The sequence below is a fragment of the Cornus florida genome, unplaced genomic scaffold (assembly GCF_030987335.1).
Source record: "Cornus florida cultivar Cherokee Brave unplaced genomic scaffold, ASM3098733v1 CherokeeBrave_3.0.0_Hap2_Chr01, whole genome shotgun sequence".
Classification (NCBI taxonomy): Eukaryota; Viridiplantae; Streptophyta; class Magnoliopsida; order Cornales; family Cornaceae; genus Cornus; species Cornus florida.
Genome location: NW_026775571.1, coordinates 96247528 through 96269919, shown reverse-complemented (window position 1 = coordinate 96269919; position 22392 = coordinate 96247528). Strand labels below are relative to the sequence as shown.

The 22392-nt window shown below is 31.7% G+C and overlaps 1 pseudogene; it reads left to right on the top strand.

The window, feature by feature from the left end:
- The first annotated feature begins 5700 nt into the window (after window positions 1-5700).
- On the top strand, window positions 5701-22181 carry LOC132278245 (gibberellin 2-beta-dioxygenase 8-like; annotated as a pseudogene).
- The last annotated feature ends 211 nt before the right edge of the window (window positions 22182-22392 follow it).

Sequence of the window (22392 nt, the reverse complement as noted above, 5' to 3'; positions counted from 1 at the left end):
TAAGTGTTTAATGGTTGTTTTAATTGTATGATTATTAGGAGTAATTAATTTAACTAAATACTATTAGTCGGTTGATTCATATATGTATTTAATTAAATATATATATAATATAATATTATTTAAACTAAATTACGTATTTAATTTAAAGTAATTAGAATTGGGAAGGGAAAATGATTATAAGATATTAGTATATTTATATAAGTTGTATGTCTGTGAAAGGGTTGAAAACCCTATTCACGCAGACACTAAGGGAGGTAGGAAAACAATGGGGTTTGAGAGAGAAGATAGGAAGGAAGAGATTTGGGGTTTTAAATCTAAAAATTCAAAAGCAAGTTCTATTTCTTCTCATCCTCTTTGACTTGTGTTCTATACAGACTTAGATCAATTCCAGGAGAATTAATTGGATTAAAACAAACTTTTTACATGTTTAAAGTCTGAAGTTACAATGTAAATATGTATATAATGGGTTTGTATATTATTTTATAATTTGACAAATTGATGTATGATTTGTGTTCTGGATTATTTAAAATATGTTCATATAATGTATATTGGGTATTAGGACATTTTGGGAAGAGGAATCAGAATTTTGAATCTCCAACAATGGAGGTTTAAAGAAGAACCCGTAGAAGAAAAGGATGTACAGTGCCGTTTTGGCCGATCGAAGGACGGGTTCAGTCAACTAATATGTCGTAGGATTTGGGAATTCTTAATGTTATTTATACTGTTCATGTTAATAATTGTTTGGATTTGTTTTAATTATTTTAAATTGTTAAAATAAATTCATGGAGGTTATGGAATGCATGATTATAATTATTATGCTAAGATATTAAACAATATGAAATTTTAAATGGAGTTGCATGTTGTTAATGGAGAGTATAATTGCTTAGATTTAATTTAGCAATTTAATGTGGTGTATATATGATTTAATCATGTAGTTGTAGTATATTATGATCTTATACATGACTGATTTATATTATGCTCATCTCTGGATTTAATTGATGTGATATTATATATATATTTTTTCATCAATTGTGGATTGTGTGATGAAATGCACCAGTATGGGATGGTGGCATTCTAGGGATGGATTAACTTATCGGTTAAGTCCTACCTATTTTGTATAAGGGAATGGATTAACTAAAATGTTAAGTCCTACTTATATTCAAGTCAGGTCAACGGAACAAGTTGAATGACTTATAGAGGATTAATTATAGTTGAATATGATAGATTTTATATATATAATTATGGTGTCATGATATGAGCTTGAGTCTCAGGATCATTGGTTAGGGCGCGTATATCGCCAGGGATGTGTAGCTAGATATAGTGTAGTTGTGTGCCCTGGTAGGTCTAGGTATTCATGACCACTATATATGCGTTTTGCGTGATGCCTACTATTCAGGTTGGGCAACCCTATAGTCTAGTGAGGTTCCTTTAATGTGTATTTATATATATATACAGACTAGTTACTGTTGGATTGATTAGAATGTATACGTGTATCGGGTCTTTGTTTGGGATATAGTAGATTAGAACTTGTTCGTGGGCCTGGCCAACTATTATTTTTTCAGGTGTTCGATAATTCCAATCTTAGAGGTTGTTCGTACTGAGCAGAGACAGTCTATCATCACTCTTCCGATCTGACGTAGGAGTCTTCCTTATGTTTTAGTTTGGATTTCATTTTATTTCAGTATTTAATTTCAGTTGTTTATGGTTAGGGGTCCACATAATGGATTCCCGAGTTGTAATGATATCAGATATTTTTTTGGATATTGTCATTTAGAGGACTATTTAATAAGTCTTTTAAGGAGTTATGATTATTATTATTATTATTTTCCTTTCCTTTTATTTATTTATTCTTTATCCTTCTTGTACTTTATGCTTGTTTATATACTTAATTGTTTGGTATCCCTCGGATCTGTGCTCGGACTTGATCACCCGTGGCTCTAGATCTGAGGGGTATCACAGTTCCAATACGAAGTAAGCCTATACTGCCTTTGAAATATTTTTGTGACAATAAGGTTGCGATGCTTCAAGCTCACAACGAGTGTTACAATGAAAAATCTATACATGTGCAGTTGAAGCACAATTATCTTGAAGAGATCCTGGCTAATGGAATATCACAGTTTGCTGTATAGAGGCCAAATATAATTTGGCAGATCCACTGTCGAAAGACACGTGAAGGGACTTGGTGTCGAAAGCCAAATCTCATTTGGTAGATCCACTGTCGTAAGACATGTGAAGGGACCTGGTGTCCAGGGCCGAATCTAATTTGGCATATCCACTGTCGAAAGACATGTGAAGGGACTTAATGTCCAAGGCCATATCTCATTTGGCATATCCATTGTCGAAAGACATGTGAAGGGACCTTGTGGTCCAAGACATCTAAAGGGATTGGAAAGAGCTTGTAATCGATGTTGTGATGTTATGGGAACCCAACCCAGTGATATTTCTCCTGGGTTCAATGGGAAAAATAAGTAACATAACAACTTGTGTGAGCACATTAATGTTCCTTTCCCTATGATGTGATGTGGGCGCTCAATCTTGTAACCGAAGAGGTTGAGATTTTAAATCTCTTAATGAGTCTATAGATCAATTTTCGATTGGAGTGTACAAGATCACTCTTGATAGATTCACTGTATAATCAATGAGGAGGCTGAGACATGAGTCTCTTAATGAATTCTATAGATCGGATTTCCGATTGGGGTGTACACAATCACTCTTGATAGATTCACCAATTTATCTTGCAATGAAGAGGATGAGATTAAATTTTCTTAATGAGTTCATAACCGGTATTCGGTTGGAGTGTGCAAGGTCACTCTTTTTGGACACATCGATCTGAGTGTGGAAGTAGGGCCGCTTCTATAGGATCAAGACAGGCTTGATCTTGATCCTTAACGACACTCAGAAGTATGGATTCCGGACACATGGCCAAAATGTGTCAAGCTTTAGTACTTTATCTCCGAACAGAAATGTGTGTGTAGTATTTCTTATTCATCAACGTGGTTTTTGGTTCAAGACATCGTTCACCAAGTTCCTAGATGAAATCAAGGGTAGTTACACTAGGTAATGGTTCAAGTCCAAAAGACACCATTATTGATGCACATAACTGTACCGATCAACAAAATGAATTTGAAACAAGTGAGGGATTGTTGGAGTTATGTTTCAAATTAATTTAGTAACTCTATATTTATGAAGACAAAGTTTTGATATGACAAACTTTAAACTTAAGCTTTAAGTTCTTCACTTGATGCATTTAATCTACTATATTAATATGTTATTTATGAGTTACATTAAATACTTAATGACTTCTTAATATTTTAGTATATATAGTATGGCATATGAAGCCTATGATACACACACTCTCAATATAAGTAAGAGAGAAAAAGATATTTGAAAAAGTGTTTTCAAATTATTGAGTTTGAGTGTGTGAGTTTCATATTTTTTGTTGATCAGACGGAGATAAAGACACAGGTTCATGAAGAAGAAGTGCCACCTTCATGAACATACAGTTTTGATATCTGGGCTTAGTTAAATCTAAGAGATAATGCTGTCATTTGTCTTTCGTTGCACGTGGGAGAGGCTTCAACTATCTTCAAGAAGCAATTACGCGCCTCTCAGCCTCGATACTTACCATTTTAATATATCGGTTCCAACATTATATATATATATATATATATTTATGTGTGTGTGTATAGCTCTGTATTTTAATCGTTGAAGTACGGTTCAGTCAAAGCTCACTAGAATCAATGGAGTTCCAACGGAATCAATGGAAGCTGGTGTCGGCGGCAGTGGTATTGGATGACCCAATTGTGAGGAGCTGCTTATTGGGTACGCTGATGACGACTGCGATGGAGGGAATGGGTCGAGAACATTCGACGCCGCACATGGGGTCGAGAACTTGGCGACGACGAGAGCGCTGTAGAGGGACTCGATTACCATCATGAGCAGAGGGTGGAACAGGATGAACGGTTGAAGGAGAGGTCGAAACGAAGCTTACCATCGAGGTGCGGGAACGGCGGTGAAACGGAACAATGAGGACTACGGCGAGGATGGCGAATACAGTAGGCACTCAACCTTACTATTTCTTAAACTGGATTTTCATTTTTTTATATTGAATTTTCCTTTCACTTTCTCTGTATTTCTTTACTCATTTTTTGCTTCATTATTGTGTGGTTAGAAGTGGGTTTCATGTACATGCTTCTCCAGTGATAGCCCGGCCAGCAACTTCTGCAAGAACCCATCTCCGGCAAGCCAGATTCTATGTTTTACAGTTCAGGCAAACTTATAGTGAGCTTCCGTAGTCCGGTGAATGACATGCATGCTCCAAGCTTCAATGACTACAACTAAAAGCTCCAAGCAGCGTGCTTAATTTGTTCTTCGGTGAGCTTTAGAACGGGTCGGCGAACTCCAAATTAAACAAGCTAGTAGTTCCGGTGACAGCGAGTTGCAGCAACCCAGTTCGGTCCGGTGACAACAAAGACCATCAAGTGTCAACGAACCTACCAGCAAAGCTCCGAACTGAAATGTACATGAACTCCGACTGCCTTCATCGTCAAACTTATATATATATATATAATATGTATCAACAGAGAAATATAGGATGACATATATGTACATGGCTAACAAACACAGAAGCTCTAGAATTCACCGTTGTCTCTCTTTTCATCCTTGTTCGCCGACTGCATACCCATCTTTCCTTGCTCTCGTTTCTCGCCAGTAAAACAGCCGCCATTGGTCTCACCGGTATATGTCTGGCTGCAGTTTAGACCCATTGGGTGCTCTGGGTTTGTTGATATGAGGGCACCATTGTCCTTTTGAGTTTATAAGTCAAGGATAGTATTGTAAATTTGCAGTGATTATTGAGGTTTAAAATGTCATTGCAGTTATTAGAAGGGTAAAATTGTCTTTGTACTAATTTTTTATGACGGACATAAGCCTAAACCGTTAGTGGTTTAAAGGCAGGGGAGGTCCCTGTTATCAGTATATAAAGTTCGAAGAAGGTCAGTATTATTTGACAAACAAGAAGAAAGGTCAGTGTATGATGACGAAATCTCAGGAGAGGTCAATGTAATTATTCCAAAAATTAATTACAACAACGTTCTCTCTTTAAATTTCCTATTAAATAGCCTTTTAAAATGTCATATTTCTTGCCACAGCTTCAAACGTTATCAATCTCCATGACAATCCATCAAAATGAAATAGTGATTTCTAATATATGAAAATCAATAAATATATATATACACCGAAAAGAAGAAAAAAAAAATCCAACACAAAATAATGAAAGAGTGGGAATGCCCATAATATATAATATACAAGAGTATATTTGATTAAAGTGCTAAAAAAGAGAGATACATGTAACTCTTAAGAAATTCCAAGGGTTGCAAGTTTTAAGTATTCAACTTCCAACTTAAACATTTAAAAATGTATTAACATATTTGCTCAGAAGTACTTAGCATCTAACAAATAGATTAAGAAAAAATAAAATATAAAAATAATGGTTCTACACGAAATTTTCTATTAACAAAGTTAATTCTGTTTAATTTCCTTTAACACTACCTAATTGCCCTTTTTGATTTTTTTGAAATTTCTTTACCATGCAATTTCCACTTTTCTTACCTTAAAAAAAAATTAAACATAGGTTTCAAAAAAAAAAAAAAATCACACTTATCAGTATGTCTTTAAGTCTTTAAGTCATTAAGTCAGATAATGCCGGAGCAGGAGCGAGAGCGAGAGCGAATTCGAGAACGAGAGCGTGAGAACGGCAGAATTAAGTCAAAAGTAATAAGAATTTGAGCGAGAACATGAGAGCAGGAGCGTGCTCGAAACATGAAAATAATACATGTTGAAAAGAATTATGTGACTTAGGTGTGTCTTTGAAATAGATCCTATAAAAGCTTCTTAAAGCAACTAAGATTACTATTTTAAATAAATAAATAAATTTAACAAAACAAACCTTTTGAAGACTTACTTTATTAAATAAGAAATTAAGAGAAAATTTTCATTAAATTAATAGAGGAAATAGTGATATAGTTACAACATTCAAAATAGAAAAGGCAAAACTAATGGTTCATAACTCTATTATTCATAAAACTTGCCACCAATCTTAATTTATTTTGAGCAAAGAACTGGGTACCATTCAATTTCACTTTTTGATGCTTTGGAACTTCTTTACTAAGCAATTTTCTTACCTTTCAAAAAATAAAAATATAACCTTAAAAAAAAAATTCACATCTCAGGCCTTCTTTCCTTATGCATGACATGATTATACAAAAAGGAAAAAAAAAAAAAATCAAAATATGTTAAAAAAAAAAAAAAAAAAAAAAGTTTTAAGAAACAAACCTTTTGAAACCTTGCATAATTTCCATCTTCTCGATCTACTTTCCCCTCTCATCCTCTAAACAACTATCTGCAGTGTAATTAAATTTAATTCAATATTTGACCACAACAAGAACACATAATAAAATTATCAATCTCCATGACAATTCATCAGAAAGAAAAAGTGATTTTTAATCCATAAAAAAAATAAAATAACATATCTACACAAAAAAATAAATAAATAAATAAATAAAAAATCACAAATAGTAACGAAAGAGAGGGAATGCCCAAAATATATATTGTGTAGCAAAGCATATGAAAAAATAAATAAATAAATAAATAAATAAATAAAATAAATAAAATTCCACTACTCAGGCATTCTTTCTTTATGCATGACATGATCATATAAAAAGAAAAAAAAAATTAAGAATATATTCAAGAAAAACAAGTTTAACAAAACAAACCTCCTAAAGATTTGCTTCAATATTTTCCCTTCTCTACTTTCCCCTCTCATCTTCCAAAGCTTAATTCAATATTCTGACCAAAACAAGAACACATAACAAAATGATTAATCACAGGAAAAAAAAAATCTAATATATACTAATGAAAGAGAGATAATGCTCAAAATATATAATGTAGCAGAGTATATGAAAAAAAAAAAAAAAAAAAAAAAAATTCCACTTCTCACACCTTCTTTCCTTATGCATGACACGATCATATAAAAAGAAAAAAAAAAAAAATTAATAAAAAAATCAGAATATATTCGAAAAAAAAAGGTAAGCAAAACAAACCTCCTGAAGTCTTGCTTCAATATTTCCCTCTTCTCTACTTTCTCCTCTCATTCTCCAAACTATCATTTGCTGTGTAATTAAGTTTAATTTAAGGAGAAATTTTTTTGGAATATTAAAGCCAATTAATTAAGGTTTTGGAACTGGAGAATGCTCCTCAAGCTGAGGGGTTTAGCTTGGCAATTTATCAAGCATCAGGTAGGTGATGGCTCTACTACATTTCTATGGTTTGACTACTGGTTGCCTTCCGGCCCTCTCAACCTTAGTGTTGGCAATGATGTTATTATCAACTCTATGTGGAATGTAAACTCTAACATCAAAGGTTTTATCAGACATGACCAGTGGAGATTACCTCCCCTATTCAGGAATCTAATTAACTTGGTTGAAGATCCACCAGCTATCAATGCTAATAGCATGGGTAGGGTTATTTGGACTTTGTCTCCTACAGGCAAATTTAGTTTGAAGCATGCCTATAATACGCTTCTTCCTCATGCCCCTTTGTCTACTTGGACCAGCATTACATGATTTTCCAAACACATCCCAAGACATGCCTTTGTCAGTTGACTTGCTCTTCACACCAGACTATATACTAAAGACAGGTTCTTCGCAGGTCAAATGGGAGAATCTAACCTATGTCCTTTGTGTATGAGTGAGGATGAAACTCATGAGCATTTGTTCTTCAAGTGTAGTTTTTCATCTTGTATTTGGGATATGGTTCAACATACTTGTGGATTCTATTATGGTGAGCGTAGCCTTACATTCATAGCTAGATGGATTGACAATGTGTGGAATGACAAGTGTATTTCTATGGATGCTATAACAGCTAGACTATGCTTTTCTGCTTCTATTTATTTCATATGGAAGACAAGGAACAAACGTACCTATGCTGAAAAATCTTCATTCCCTCATGTGGAAACTCACTGAAGACTGCATTCGTAGTCATCTTCTCTCCTTGAGATTCAAAGACTCCAGAACCTCTTGGAGTATGGCTGCTAATTGGAGACTGCCAAGTGTGGTCATTGATAACAATAGTGCTATGGACTGAGCTCTGCTCGCTATTTGCTCTACTGTGTAATGGTTTCCTCTGTGCAGTTATGGAGGTTCTTTGTTGCCTTCAGGCTTCTATTCGGGCCTTAGTGCCTTTTTCTTCATGTTTGTTTTGGGCTGCCTATTTTGGGTAGCCCTTGTATTGTAGCCTTTGTTTTTTTGAATAAATTGATTTACCCATTAAAAAAAAAAAAAAAAAAAAACCACATAACCAAAAATGACTAATCTCCATGCCAATTCTTCAAAATAAATTAGTGATTTTTAATCTATAGAAAAAATAAAAAACGTATCTACGCCAAAAAAGAAAAGAAAAAAATCTAACAAATACTAATGAAAGAGAGGAAATGCCCGAAATAAAAAAAATGTAGAACTGTATATGAAAAAAAAAAAAAAAAATCCACTTCTCAGGTCTTCTTTCCTTATGCATGACATAATCATACAAAAAGGAAATAAAAAATGTTTGAAAAAAAAAAAGTTTAACAAAATAAACCTTCTGAAACCTTGCTTCAATATTTTCCTTCTTCTCTACTTTCCCCTTTTATGAGCCAAACAATCATCTGCAGTGTTGTTAAGCTTAATTTAATATTCTGACCAAAACAAGAACATATAACAAAATGATCAATCTCCATGACAATTCATCAAAATGAAATAGTAATTTTTAATCTATTGAAAAAAAAAAAAAACATTTACCCCAAACAAAACAAAACAAAAAAGAAAAAAAAAATTTAACAAATACGGAGTACTAATGACAGAGACAAAATGCCCAAAAGATATAATGTAGCAGAATATATTTGATTAAAGTGCTAAGAAATAAAGAGATAGATGTAACTCTTGGCAATTAAAAAGTTGTAACTATTGACTATTCAACTCCCAACTTTTTTTAATATACTTATAATGTACACGTTTTTCATTAAAATTGTATGTAGATATACATAATAGATGATATAAACTGAAATTAACCTTTAATTATACTTTTAATGGGACACATTAATGTAAATGAGGTATGAATAATTAAATATAGTTAATGAGACATTTTATGAAAATATAAAATATAGAAAATGTTAAGAAATAGTAAATATTTTATGACAACCAAACACCAAAAATTAAAAAATATTTTTTTAAAAATATTTGTGTTCATTGAAGGAAGCAATAGCTCTCAAATCTGATAAATTTTCCGCGCATCAAAACCAGGTAGGGGAAAATAAAATGTCTTAATGCCATCATATATTGGGGGACTAATTGTATCTATGCTGATTTTTACTATATTTATGTTCTCTCTCTAAAATAGTATATACACTCTCTCCACCCCCAAATTTTTGTTCCTTTTTTATTTTTAACTGTAAATAAATTCTAGTAATAGTCCAGATAAAATGATAATTTATTTTCAAAAATATTTTTAATTTATTGAAAACTTAGGTTCTGTTTGGCGTGGCTTCCTGGGACTCTAGAACGGACTTCTAAAATCAGGAAGGCATTCCACAAAAATGGGCGTGTTTAGTAATTTTTTTGAAATGGGCTTCCTTAAGAAGCCAAGGTTTTCAAAAGTCCGTTCAATAGAAGCACAAAATGAGGCTTTTGAAATCAATTTCTCGGGAAGCTGATGGGAGATTTAACCCTACAAATTATAAAATATTTGAGTTGTTCAGATTTAACCCTACAAATTATAAAATATTTGAGTTGTTCAGCCAGATGTGTATGCATGCATGTATGAATAGCTTGTGTGTATTCCTTTATTTCGTAATTAAATTACAATTTTATGTGTTTTTTGAAATGATAAAATTGGTGCTAGATTCAATAATTTGTGTCAAAATGATATTAGATAAATATTATGTTAGGGTATTAGTGTAAAATTGTAGATCATTTTGCAGTTACCAATACTGTTGAAAAGTTAAATTAACTTAGGTTAACCTTTTTATTTTCAAATTGATTTTTACGAAGTTATTCCCGGAGCCATGGCAAACACTACCTTACTCTACTAACACTTACTTGTAGGGGTAGTTTTGTAATTTAAAAGAGATGTTTCTTATTACAAAGTTGGAATTATCATAATAATTTTGGAAGGGAGGAAATCATAGGTAGAATCTTCTAGGCAACTTCTATTCCATTCCAAATCTCCATGTATCTATATATGGATTAAGATCTAATTAGGGCCTTGTGTTTTTCTGTTTTAGGATATAAGACAAATTGCCATAGAATTAATCTAGATATGGGCATACCTGATCTTTTCAGTAAATGTAAATTTCAAACTGAGCCAAACAAATTCTGAGAATTAGTAGTTTTAACGAGTATGCCCAATTAACACTAACGTAATCATCTTAGCTATAATTTCTTGGCATGATGTCACAAGGGAGTTTTGTACCACGTCAAATTTAAATGATAAAGTGACTAAATATAAATGAATGAGTATATAGTAGTTTTAACATTTTAAATTTTTGAATAAATAGATAAGTGTCCACTAGTTATAACTCAAAATAGGCAAGCGCTCATTCGTTACCGTTAATATCAGAGTTATATTCAATCCTTAATCCGATGTCACGTCAAGCTCCCGCCTCAGAAAGCGTCTGGGTGAGCCACTCGGGTAGACAGGATGGCCCGACAGCAACAAGAGCGTTGCGAGTTCGAGTGGAAAAGAATATTATAAGGGGAGATTTATTCTGAGTAATTAAGTATGAATGGATGAAATATGCAACACAGTTTAACTTAAGCTTTTAAATAAATGAACAAGCGTCCATCCTAGGAGTGACAATTTGTGTTCGTGGGTTGTGTTCGTGTCGTGTCGATGTAAAGGTATTATATTAAATAGGTAAACCCAGACTCAACCTATTTAATAATCGCGTCAAGAATCCTGAACACTAACACAACCCGTTTATTAAACAGGTAAACGTATTAACCCATTTAATAATCTGTTTATTAAAATGAGACATTTAATATTTAATCAAATACTAAATAATAGAAAAAAATTGTCATAATTAACTTAAATATTTAAAATAAAAAGAAAAATCATAAACCATAGACAAGGTTTATGTTGAAATGATTTAACTATTCATAATAACTGGGTTTAAACATATTACATATTATATAAGTTATATTCACGATTATAACATGTTAAGTTAAATATAAACAGATTATACGAATTGAACTCTTTAACCCTAACTTGATACGGTTAAGTAAACAGATCAATCGTGTCGACCCTTTTATGACCCAAACCTATTTATATCAAATTCAAATCCTTTTAAATCGTGTTATATTAGTGTTGTGTTATCGTATCGTGTCATAATTTACCACCCCACTCCGTCCCTTACACCCGTGCAGTTTCATTGTCACAATGTTATTAGCCCTTATTGTTTTGTTCATTTATTTATTTTGGTTCTACCAGAATCTTTTACCGCATGTGACCTGTTTGTAGGCAAAACTTTTGACCAATTTATTCCAGGTATTAAAGGAAACAGAGATCTGACAACTTATTATTTCAGCCTCATCCATTTGAATTTGGTCTCAACTCAGCTTATGTGATGGCTCTCCCTCTCTTTTTACAGTGGTACATAATTCCAGATCACATGTGGCATCCTCTCTTGCTAGGTTTTATGAATGACACCTAACCACTTATATCGATTTTTTAGTTGGCATCCTCTCTTGTATTTGCATTCGATGGCTTCTATCGCTCTTATAATTTTGGAGTGTACAAAAATGGACGATTTCTCTCGCTCCCTCTTAATTTTTTTATATCTATCAAAATTTTGTTTAATTCTGTACTCGTCGAATCAATACACCATAGAATTATTACTCTTAATTTTGTGATATCAATTGGCACTCTATATCTCATTGGATTTCCAATCTCTTAATTTTAACTCTTCATGACAATAACAAATAACAATGGACTAACCTTATCGAAGCTTATTTCAACTAAATAAGTCTTGTTCTCGATTACGATTTTGAATACATAGACTTAGAAAGTCTTTTATTCTCATTTCACTTTTATCTATTTAAATATTTTAAAATTTTTAAAATAATATAATTAAGAATATTTTAATAATTTTAATATATGACGGTGTTGAAAAGATAGATTTAACCATAAAATGGGATGTATTTGGTCTCATTTACATCTCATTTTTATCCATTTGAGTATCTCAAGAATTTTAAAATCAAAGTTATCCATTGTAAAAGTTACTACATGTTTAGAGACATTTTCACTTGGTCACAACTCAACTAATGAGTTTTAATGGTACATAATCCAAATCATATTGTTGTTTTCTTAAATGGCATGTAGCCCCTTTTTATTTTCTCTCTCTTAATTTTTTGATATCTATGTCTGTTATGGAAATAATAATGGGTTAACCTTATCAAAGCCTCTTTGGACTAAATGACTCTTGTTCTCAATTACTATTAATATAATTAAGGATATTTTAATAATTTTAACAAATGACGGTATTGAAAAGAATCAAAAGATAAACCTAAATGGGATGTATTTTGTCCCATTTACATCCCATTTTTATCCATTTTAGTATCTCAAGAACTTTAAAATCAGAGTTATCCATTGTAAAAGTTACACGTTTAGAGATATTTTTACTTGATCACAACTCAGCTAATGTGTTTTAATGGTACATAATCCAAATCATAGTGTCGTTTTCTTGAATGACATCTAACCCCCTTTTAATTTCTCTCTCTCTTAATTTTTTGATATCTATCTTAATTCTGTTTAATTTAATACTCGTCGAATTCAATAATACTCTAAAATTTTGACAAATTCTATCACACTCACAATTTTGTGATATTAATTTGCATTTTCTATCTAATTGGATTTGCAATCTCTTAATTTTAACTATGTAAACGGCAAAATTAAATTTATTTCTGTGTGTGTCATGGCAACAGTAATGTGGTAACCTCGTTGAAGTTTATAATTAAACAAGTTTTATCCACGTACAATTGTCTCATTCTCATTTCATTTTTTGTTTTTCCATTTGAGTATTCTAAAAAATTTAAAATAATATAATTAAGAATATTTTGATAATTTTAACATATGGGGTACTGAATGGATAGACCTAACCATAAATCTTATTTTACTATGTCATGTACAAACAAAACCTCTATAATTAGCTGTTCCTTGCACCTTTTTATGGAGAGGAGAAGAGTTGGGGGGTTACCCTAAAAATCAATACCATCACTTGGTTCGGTAGGCGGTTGGACACCATTTATTACAAAGGTTAGACAGTATAAAATATTTCTAAATTATTAACAAATTTAAACATTATATTATTTACATATTTCTTTTAATGTATTAATCGTAATTTTTTGTGTAATTAAATTTTGATGCAACATCGTTAACAGCTTTAGGAGTATAAAAATTCAATGTATTCCAATATTCAAAAAAAAAAAAAAAAAAATGATTTTGTTATTCATATCAATTATCTATTTTATAATTTATAATTTTTTTTTATATATAATTATTATTTAATTTATTTTATTTATCTATGTGCATTTTTGTCTTCGTTTACATCCCATTTTTGTCTTCATTTAACTATCTCAAGAACTTTAAATTAGATCAGAGTTATCCATCGTAAACGTTGCTACAAGTCCAGAGGCATTTTCACTTGGTGACAACTCAACTAATGTGATGCCATTCCATCTCATGTTTTAATCCATATTATAGAGTAGTTTTCTTGAATGACATCTAACCCCATTTTAATTTTTGAGTGTACTAAATGGGACGATTTCTCACTCTCTTAATTTTTTGATATTTATTTGAATTATGTCTTATTTGATACTCACTCTCTTAATTTTTTGATATTTATTTGAATTATATCTTATTTGATACTCGTCGAATTAGTACTCTTAATTTTCGAGGAAGTCTATCACTCTTACAATTTTGTAATACTCAGACATTGATTTTGTAATATCTATAGACACTCTGTCTCATCTCATTTCGCTTTTATTTATTTAAATAATGTAATTAAGGATATTTTGATAATTTTAAAATATGACGTTGTTGAAAAGATAGACTTAACCATAAATAAGATTTTACTATGTCATGTACAAACAGAGCCTCTATAATTAGTTGTTCCTTGCGCCTTTCTATGGAGGGGAAGAATTGGGGGTTACTCTAAAAATCAATACCATCACCGCCTTCATGTATTGGCTAGGTGGGCGGTGGGACACCATTTATTACAATAGTTAGATAGTATAAAATATTCCTAAATTATTAACAAATTTAAATATTATATTATTTATATATTTCTTTTAATGTATTAATCTTAATTTTGTGTGTAATTAAATTTTGATGCAACATATAGGTTAACAGCTTTACGAGTATAAAAATTGAATGTACTCCAGTATCAAAAAAAAAAAAAAAAAAAAAAAAAAAAAGATTTTGTCATTCTTGTCAATTATCTATTTTATAATTATATATATATAATTTTTTATTTATTGATTTTATCAACTTTATGATTTGACCGCGCAGACCGTCCACTCAAAACAAGTTCCTTCGCTGTGTATATCTCTAATGGACCTACCTATTTATACCCCATGCCCCTCAACCCCCTAAAGCCCAAGTCTTTTTTCACTCACTGTCTCCTTCTCGCTCTATTTATAGCCTAAAGCCCACTTTCTCTTTCCCTCTTCGCACAGAAAAATTTATCCTTTTTCTTCTGCAGTATTGTTATCAATGGCCTTGATCACATCAAACTCAACTTAAATAAATTGAAGCTTGAACAGCCAAGTTTATTACATCCTTACATGGTGTCTGATATATTTTACTTTGAATATGTATTTTTTTATTGAGAACGATAAGAACATTCAAACTTTATCAAGAAGAGTAACCTAGCAGATTATTGGTAACTTCAATGTTCAAGATGGCGCAAAGACAAGACGAATTTACGTGGTTAAAATGAGTGAAAAGAAAAAAAGAATTCAAAATTGTAAGGATATACTTGATTTGGTTTGTCAAAAAAAAAAAAAAGTATGGTTTGGTAATTTATTTGATTGACAAATTTTTTAATTTTTTAAATTAATTTTTCAAACTGAGCCAAACAAATTCTAAGAATTAGTAGTTTTAACAAGTACACCCAACTAATTGATACACTGCATGATCTGTTTGCCCTAATGTTTTTTTCTACCTGAAGCTTTTACTCTGTATTGTTCATAACTAGGCAATTACTTTTGACCAATTTATTCCAAGTATCGAAGGAAGAAGCTGGACAGCAATGAAAATCCAGCTTCCAAAGGAAACAGAGAGACCTGACAATATTTCAGAGGCATTTGAACTCATCTGATGTGATGACTCTCCGGTACATATTTCCAGATCACAGGGAGTTGTTTTTTCTTTTTTTTTTTTGAATGACACATAATCCCTCATCTATTTTTGAGTTGGCATCCTCTCTTGCATTGCCTCCAACGGTTTCTATTGCTCTTATGTATATCTATCTATCTACACTCAATTTCATTTGACGTTTAGGAGTATTGTATAGGTGACTTGGATTTAGTAACATCATTCTAATACTCTATTAAAATTTGTGTTCTTAATTTTCAAATGAATTCTATCACACTCATAATTTTGAGATATTTGTTATTTGTCAATGACAAATTTATTTGTGTGATAGTAGTAACAATGGGGGCAACCCCATCCAAGCCTATCCAGGTCTGATCCTCAACTCTAATATTGTAATATCTATGTGCATTTCGTCTTTATTTACATTTCATTTTTATCCATTTGAGTATCTCAAGAACTTTAAATTGGATCAGAGTTATCCATTGTAAAAGTTACTACAAGTTCAGAGGCATTTTCACTTGGTAGCAACTCAGCTAATGCGATGCCACTCCATCTCATGTTTTAATGGTTACATAACTCTCTTCATTGTTTGATATTTATTTGAATTATGCTTTATTCTATACTCGTCGAATTAGTACTCTTAATTTTCGACAAAATCTATCACTCTCACAATTTTGTGATACTCGACTCTGATTTTGTGATATATACCGACAGTCTATCTCATCTCATTTCACTTTTATTCATTTGAGTATTTAAAAAAAAAAAAAAATTAAATAATGTAATTAAGAACATTTTAATAATTTTAACATATGGCGTTGCTGAAAACATAAACCTAACCATAAATAAGATTTTACTATTTCATGTACAAACAAAGCCTCCATATTAAGCTGTTCCTTGCACCTTTCTATGGAGAGTGGAAGAGTTGGCTACAAATCAATACCATCACCGCCTTCGTGTAGTGGTTCGGTGGGCGGTGGGCCACCATTTATTACAAAGGTTATATTGTATAAAGTATTCCTAAATTATTAACAGGACATTATATATATATATATATATATATATATATATATATATATCTATATATATATTTCTTTTAATGTATTAATCTAATCGTGTGCAATTAAATTTTGGTGCAACATCTATTCAAAAGGTTTACAGCTTTACGAGTATAAAAATTCAATGTATTCCAGTAAATAAATAAAATAAATAATAAAAATTATTGTGTTCATTCCAAAATAGATGGGTATGAGTCACAATTCCCGAAATACTCATTTATTTTGGAACGGACAGAATAAATACTAATGAATTTATCATTTATCTATTTTATGATTTCACGTGTCCATAATTGTAGTTAAAGTGTTCAAAATGATTTTTTATTATTTTTATTTTTGGAAATATATATAAATTGTCTGACACAAATACGATACGGGTATGACTCATTTGTAAAGTTGTCCGTACTTTATAGATGATTATAATCAGTACATAATTTTAGATAACATGGAGTTGTTTTTTTGAAGGACACCTAATAACCCCTTGTTTATTTTTGAGTAGGCATCCTCTCTTATATTACATGTAACGTTCTATTAGATTTTGTTTGATCTAATGTTTGTACTATAGAAATTCCGTGCTCCTAATTTTCGAATGAATTTTATCACTCACTATTTTGTCAACTTTCATGATTGTGTGATACCTTTTGCCCTCTGTGTATTATTCGATTCCTAATTCAACTTTGTACCCTAGAGAATTTGTACTCTTAATTTTAACCTTGCACATGCCAAAAACTAATTTATCTGTGTTTGTGATAGTAGTAACAATGGAACCCTAAGAATTAAGGTCTCATCCTCAACTTTGATGCTCAACTTTGAATTTTTTTTTTTTTTAGTTAATACTCATACACATGTTTTTATTGAGACTCGAACCCTGACTTCCCTTTAAATGATAGGGAACTAATACCTCTAGGTCACTGGCTAATTAATTTTGTAATATCTATGTGCATTTTGTCTCATCCACATCTCATTTAAGAACTCTAAAATCAGAGTTATCCTTTCTAAAAGTTACTATAAGTTTAGAGGCATTTGGTCATGTCTCCCATTTAATTTTGTGTTATGTTATACTCTTATCTTAATTTTAATTATGTACTACTCTTATCTTAATTTTAATTATGTACATGTCTTTGACTAATTAAAATTAATAATTTCCAAGATAATTCAACTCTGTTTTTTTGTAATATTTGTTTTCAGTCTATCTCAATCTCATTTCACTTTTATCTATTAGAGTATTTCAAGACAAATAATGCTCTCAAGAGAATTTCCTCATCATCTTTTGAGACAGACTTTTAAAAATACATAAAAGATCAAATGAATCATTTAATACATATTTTAATTGAATCATTTATAACTCTTTTCGAGATAATTAAAATAAAGTAATTAAGGATATGTAATTTGATAATATTAGCGTACGTATGGCGTGCAGAAAAGAAATCACCTAAATTGTCGGTCCCACCCAAACAGATAGTCAGATTTTACGATGTTGCATGTCACTTAGAAGCCTGTTTACAATACTTGGTGTGAGTTGACACGTTCTCTATTCCACTCCTTATTAGTATTAATAAAAATAAAGCACATTAATTAAGAGGGGTACCGGCTATTTGTAAATTATGTCCAATAGAGTAACGATACTCTGTTCGATTGAATTGAACTATTCCTTGTTCGAATCCTATATGTAACTGTCACGTAATTATTTAAATAGTCGATATTTTATTTGGGAACTAAAGATACCAAAAATAAATATGGAAAGAATTTCTCTATTCATCTTCTTCGTTTGATGCTCCATTGATTCTTTATCTCTCCATTGATTGTTTATCTCTCTAACTCACGATTCATCATTACAATTCTTAACGAACTTTTGAAGTTTTTTTTTTTTTCTTAATCAAATCTTCATATACGGAAGCCAAAATATATATTGAAAATGAAATAAAAAAAAATGAAAAAATACCTTCAATCTTATTAGGATTCGTTTTTTCCTCTTTGTATATATATGTATTTTCCCTTTTGATTTTATGAACCAATAAAGACTTCTCAATGCTTTGTTTTCTTATCAATTTTGTTAGTAGAAAAGAGTGAACAGTGAGTTAAAGAGAGAAAGAATCAAGGAAGCAGCAGAATGAAATCAGAGAGATAGAGATGGGTCGTCAAAACATTTTCTGCTTCTTTCCATATATTTATTTTTGGTATCTTTAGCATACAAATAAAATATCAACGATTTAGGTAATTAGTGGCAATTACACGTAGGATTCAGACTACGAGTAGGCCAATTTGATCGGACAAAGTATCATTACTCTCTCCAATATATAACTATGGGGATTTCCATGTACACCGGCAAAAATAAATTTATCTTTCTGTATGTGGGCAACAACAATTCTGACTAAATCAGTCTTATCTTCGATTATGATTTTGTGATGTTTATAGACAATTTATCTCATCCTCATTCCACTTTTTATCTATTTGAATATTTCGAGAAATTTAAAATAATATAATTAAGAATATTTTAATAATTTTAACATATGGCGGTGCTGAAAAGATAGACCTTAACATAAATTAGATTTTACTAATGTCATGTACAACGCCCCTATAATTAGCTGTTCCTTGTACCTTTCTATGGGGAAAGGAAGAGTTGGGTTTTACCCTAAAAGTCAATACCATCTCCGCCTTCGCGTATTGTTTCTATGGACAGTGGGCCACCATTTTTGCAAAGGTTAAATTGCTATATAATATGGATACAGACACGGGTACACACGGGTACAATTACTTTTTAGAAGTGTCCGTGCTTCAAATTTAAATTACAAAAAATATTTCTAAATTAACAAATTTGGATATTAATAGTTTGCATTATCCAAAATTTGCAAATAAAGTAAAATAATTAAATGGGTGACAAGTACTGCTCAATTAAGAAAGTTAATGTAACCCCGAATGCCTCAAGAGTATGTCAAGAGTTTACCATACAAGTGATCAATTCCATTATATTATTTAAATAATATAATGGAAATGATACTATTTTTATATTTATTTATTAAATATAATTGCTATTCTATTTATCAATATCATTTTACTTTAATCTAATTTCTATTGTGAGTATTCAGTATGGTTGACATTATCATAATGTCATTAATATTACTAATGTCATGATAATATCAATCTTTATTCATATAAAATTAGTGAATGTGTGACTCTCTGTGCTCCTAATATAAATGTAAACAACTATAGAAGTATAAAAATCGAATGTACTTTATTATATAAAAAAAAAATACTCATGAAATTTTCATTTATCTATTTTATGATTTTTGACCGCTTCACGGTCCACTCAAAACAAGTTCCTTATGTGAATATCTGTTAATGGACCAATTTATACCTCACTAGCTCCCTCCCCCTAAAGCCCAACTCTCTCTCTCTCTCTCTCTTCACTCCATAAAATACAGCACAATAACGTTTTTCATCGACAATAACAAACAAAGCTCAGCTCTTCCGTTTTCTTCTTCTTCCTTATCACTTCTAGATTTTATTCTTTCTCATCTTAGTCTTTAAAGTATAGGGTAAGTCTGTGACTCCTTTACTAATACTAGCTAGTTATTTAATTTGAACCATGCAGTTTATTATATATATATATATGTTACTATGTATATATATATGTCTAATACTTCTCTTGTTAGTTTTTGTTTATTTTTTCAGTCTGTAAGTATGGGTTCGCCAGAGCCACCTTTGCTGGAGTTCTACCAGAGCCTCGTCCGGAATACCAACGGAGCGACTCCACCGGAGGACTTTATAGTGGTAGATGAATGCGAACTGCCAATGATTGACCTGAGTAGATTGAATGGTGGGAAGTTTGATGTGGAGGAGTGCAAGAGGGAGATGGTGAAGGCATCAGAAAAGTGGAGTTTCTTTCAAGTAGTGAACCACGGTATACCTGGGGAGATTCTGGAGAGAATGAGAAGCGAGCAGGTTAGGGTTTTCGAGAAGCCATTTGAAGTGAAAAAAAGGGAAGAAGGTTTGCCTTTCAAGGCCGGTACTTAGCGTTGGGGAACAGAAATGGCTAAATATCCCAGTAAGCTGTCATGGTCTGAAGCCTTCCATGTCCCAATGACCAGTTTCCAGGATTCCGGTGGTCACACCAATCTCAGGTATATACTTACAACCCTCTCTCTTTATGTGTATATGTGCAACCCTCCCTTCTATGTGTTTATGTGTGTTTATATATATGTGTGTGTGTGTGTGTGTGTGTGTGTGTGTGTGTGTTGTTTTCTATCTGTTGAATGCTATTATGATAAGAAGATATATACCAATATAATTGTTTTTAGTTAATCTAATGCTGACTCTGGAGAAGAAAAAATAGTTTAGTTTAAAGTTTTAACTCAGTTAAATTTGGTCCAATTCTAGTTAGTTGACATATATTTTACTAGATATTATAAAAACGATCAAACTTTATTAGAAAATATTTTTACTGAAATTATATGCTCTTCTGATTGAGGCCACGTTTAGTTTTACCTAATTAATTTACTTTTATTATTAATTGTGCTAAATAAATATTAATGCGCACAATTCCTAATTAGGGCATATTAGGCCTATGTGTCTATGTGTCAATTCAATTTGTTGAGAAGTTACTTTTCTTTATTTTTGATACAAAATATTTTTGACACAAGAAATAGAAGTACAACAAGGGATGATTCTACCTTTTAAATCTTATTTATTTATTTTTTCAAAAAAACAGTGATTCAGTTATCCATAAAATGCAGTATATGTGAAAGCAATTGCAATGGAATAGGATATATATCACTTACTGCATGTCAACTTTTGTTGATTCACCTATTTCACCTTTTACTTGCAATTTGTCAAAAGTAAAAAGTAATCCTCAGCTTACTGATTTGATGTTTTCAGCATTTTAGGGAGAGTGAAATGACCAACGTATTAGCATTCTTGGTAGACAATATGAAAAATTGAACCGAAAGGGGTAACATATAATTACTTTTGTTTGTTTGTTTGTTCTGTGAAAAAAAAAAAAAAAAAATCCTACTTTTGCCTGAACTATTTTTCCCTTGCACTTGTTCAGATCAGCAATGCTACAATGTGTCACAATAGTTTCCGAACTTGCAAAAAAGTTGGTGGAAATTTTAGCAGTGAATATGGGCCAAAAATTGACATTCTTTGAAGAAAACTGTTTACCGAGCACATGCTATGTTCGGTTGAACGGGTACCCACCTTGCCGGTATCTCCTGAGGCGTTCGGTTTGGTTAAGACACCGATAGCGACTTTCTCAACATCATCCATCAAGATCAGATTGGAGGATTGCAGTTGGTGAAGGAATGGAAATGGATGGCTGTTAAACCAAATCAAGAGACTTTAGTTATCAACATTGGTGACTTATTTGAGGTACAATAATGAGTGTTGCATATCTTCTTAAAATTCATTAATTCCTCAATAAATTAACAAACCGTCTATCCATGTTAACTTGCAATTGTCATTGAATCTTTGCGATCGATGCAGGTATGGAGCAATGGCCTTTATAAGAGTGTTGAACATAGGGTCGTGACCAACAAGCTAGTGCAGAGGTTCTCGACTGCATACTTCTTCTGCCCATTCGATGAGCTGACTATGATACAGAGTTGCGTTGAGCCTTCCATGTACAGAAAATTTAGCTTCGGAGAACTCAGAGCGCAGGTCTCCGAGGATGTCAAAAACTTGGGTAAAAAAATAGGGCTTCCTAGGTTTCTTGCATCAATCCAGTAGACTTAGAATTAATCATTATGTACAAAATTAAAAGAATGTACTTTTTACTGTAAAAAATGATCAAGACTTTTCTTTAATACCAACTTTAACGAATTTCACAATACTCTTGCTGCGGTTGGAAGTTGGAACCCATCCTGCCTATGTGGCAGAGACCCGGGACCTTCCTACAATTTGTCAAAAAGTAATCCAAAAACCACCTGCTGATTTGATG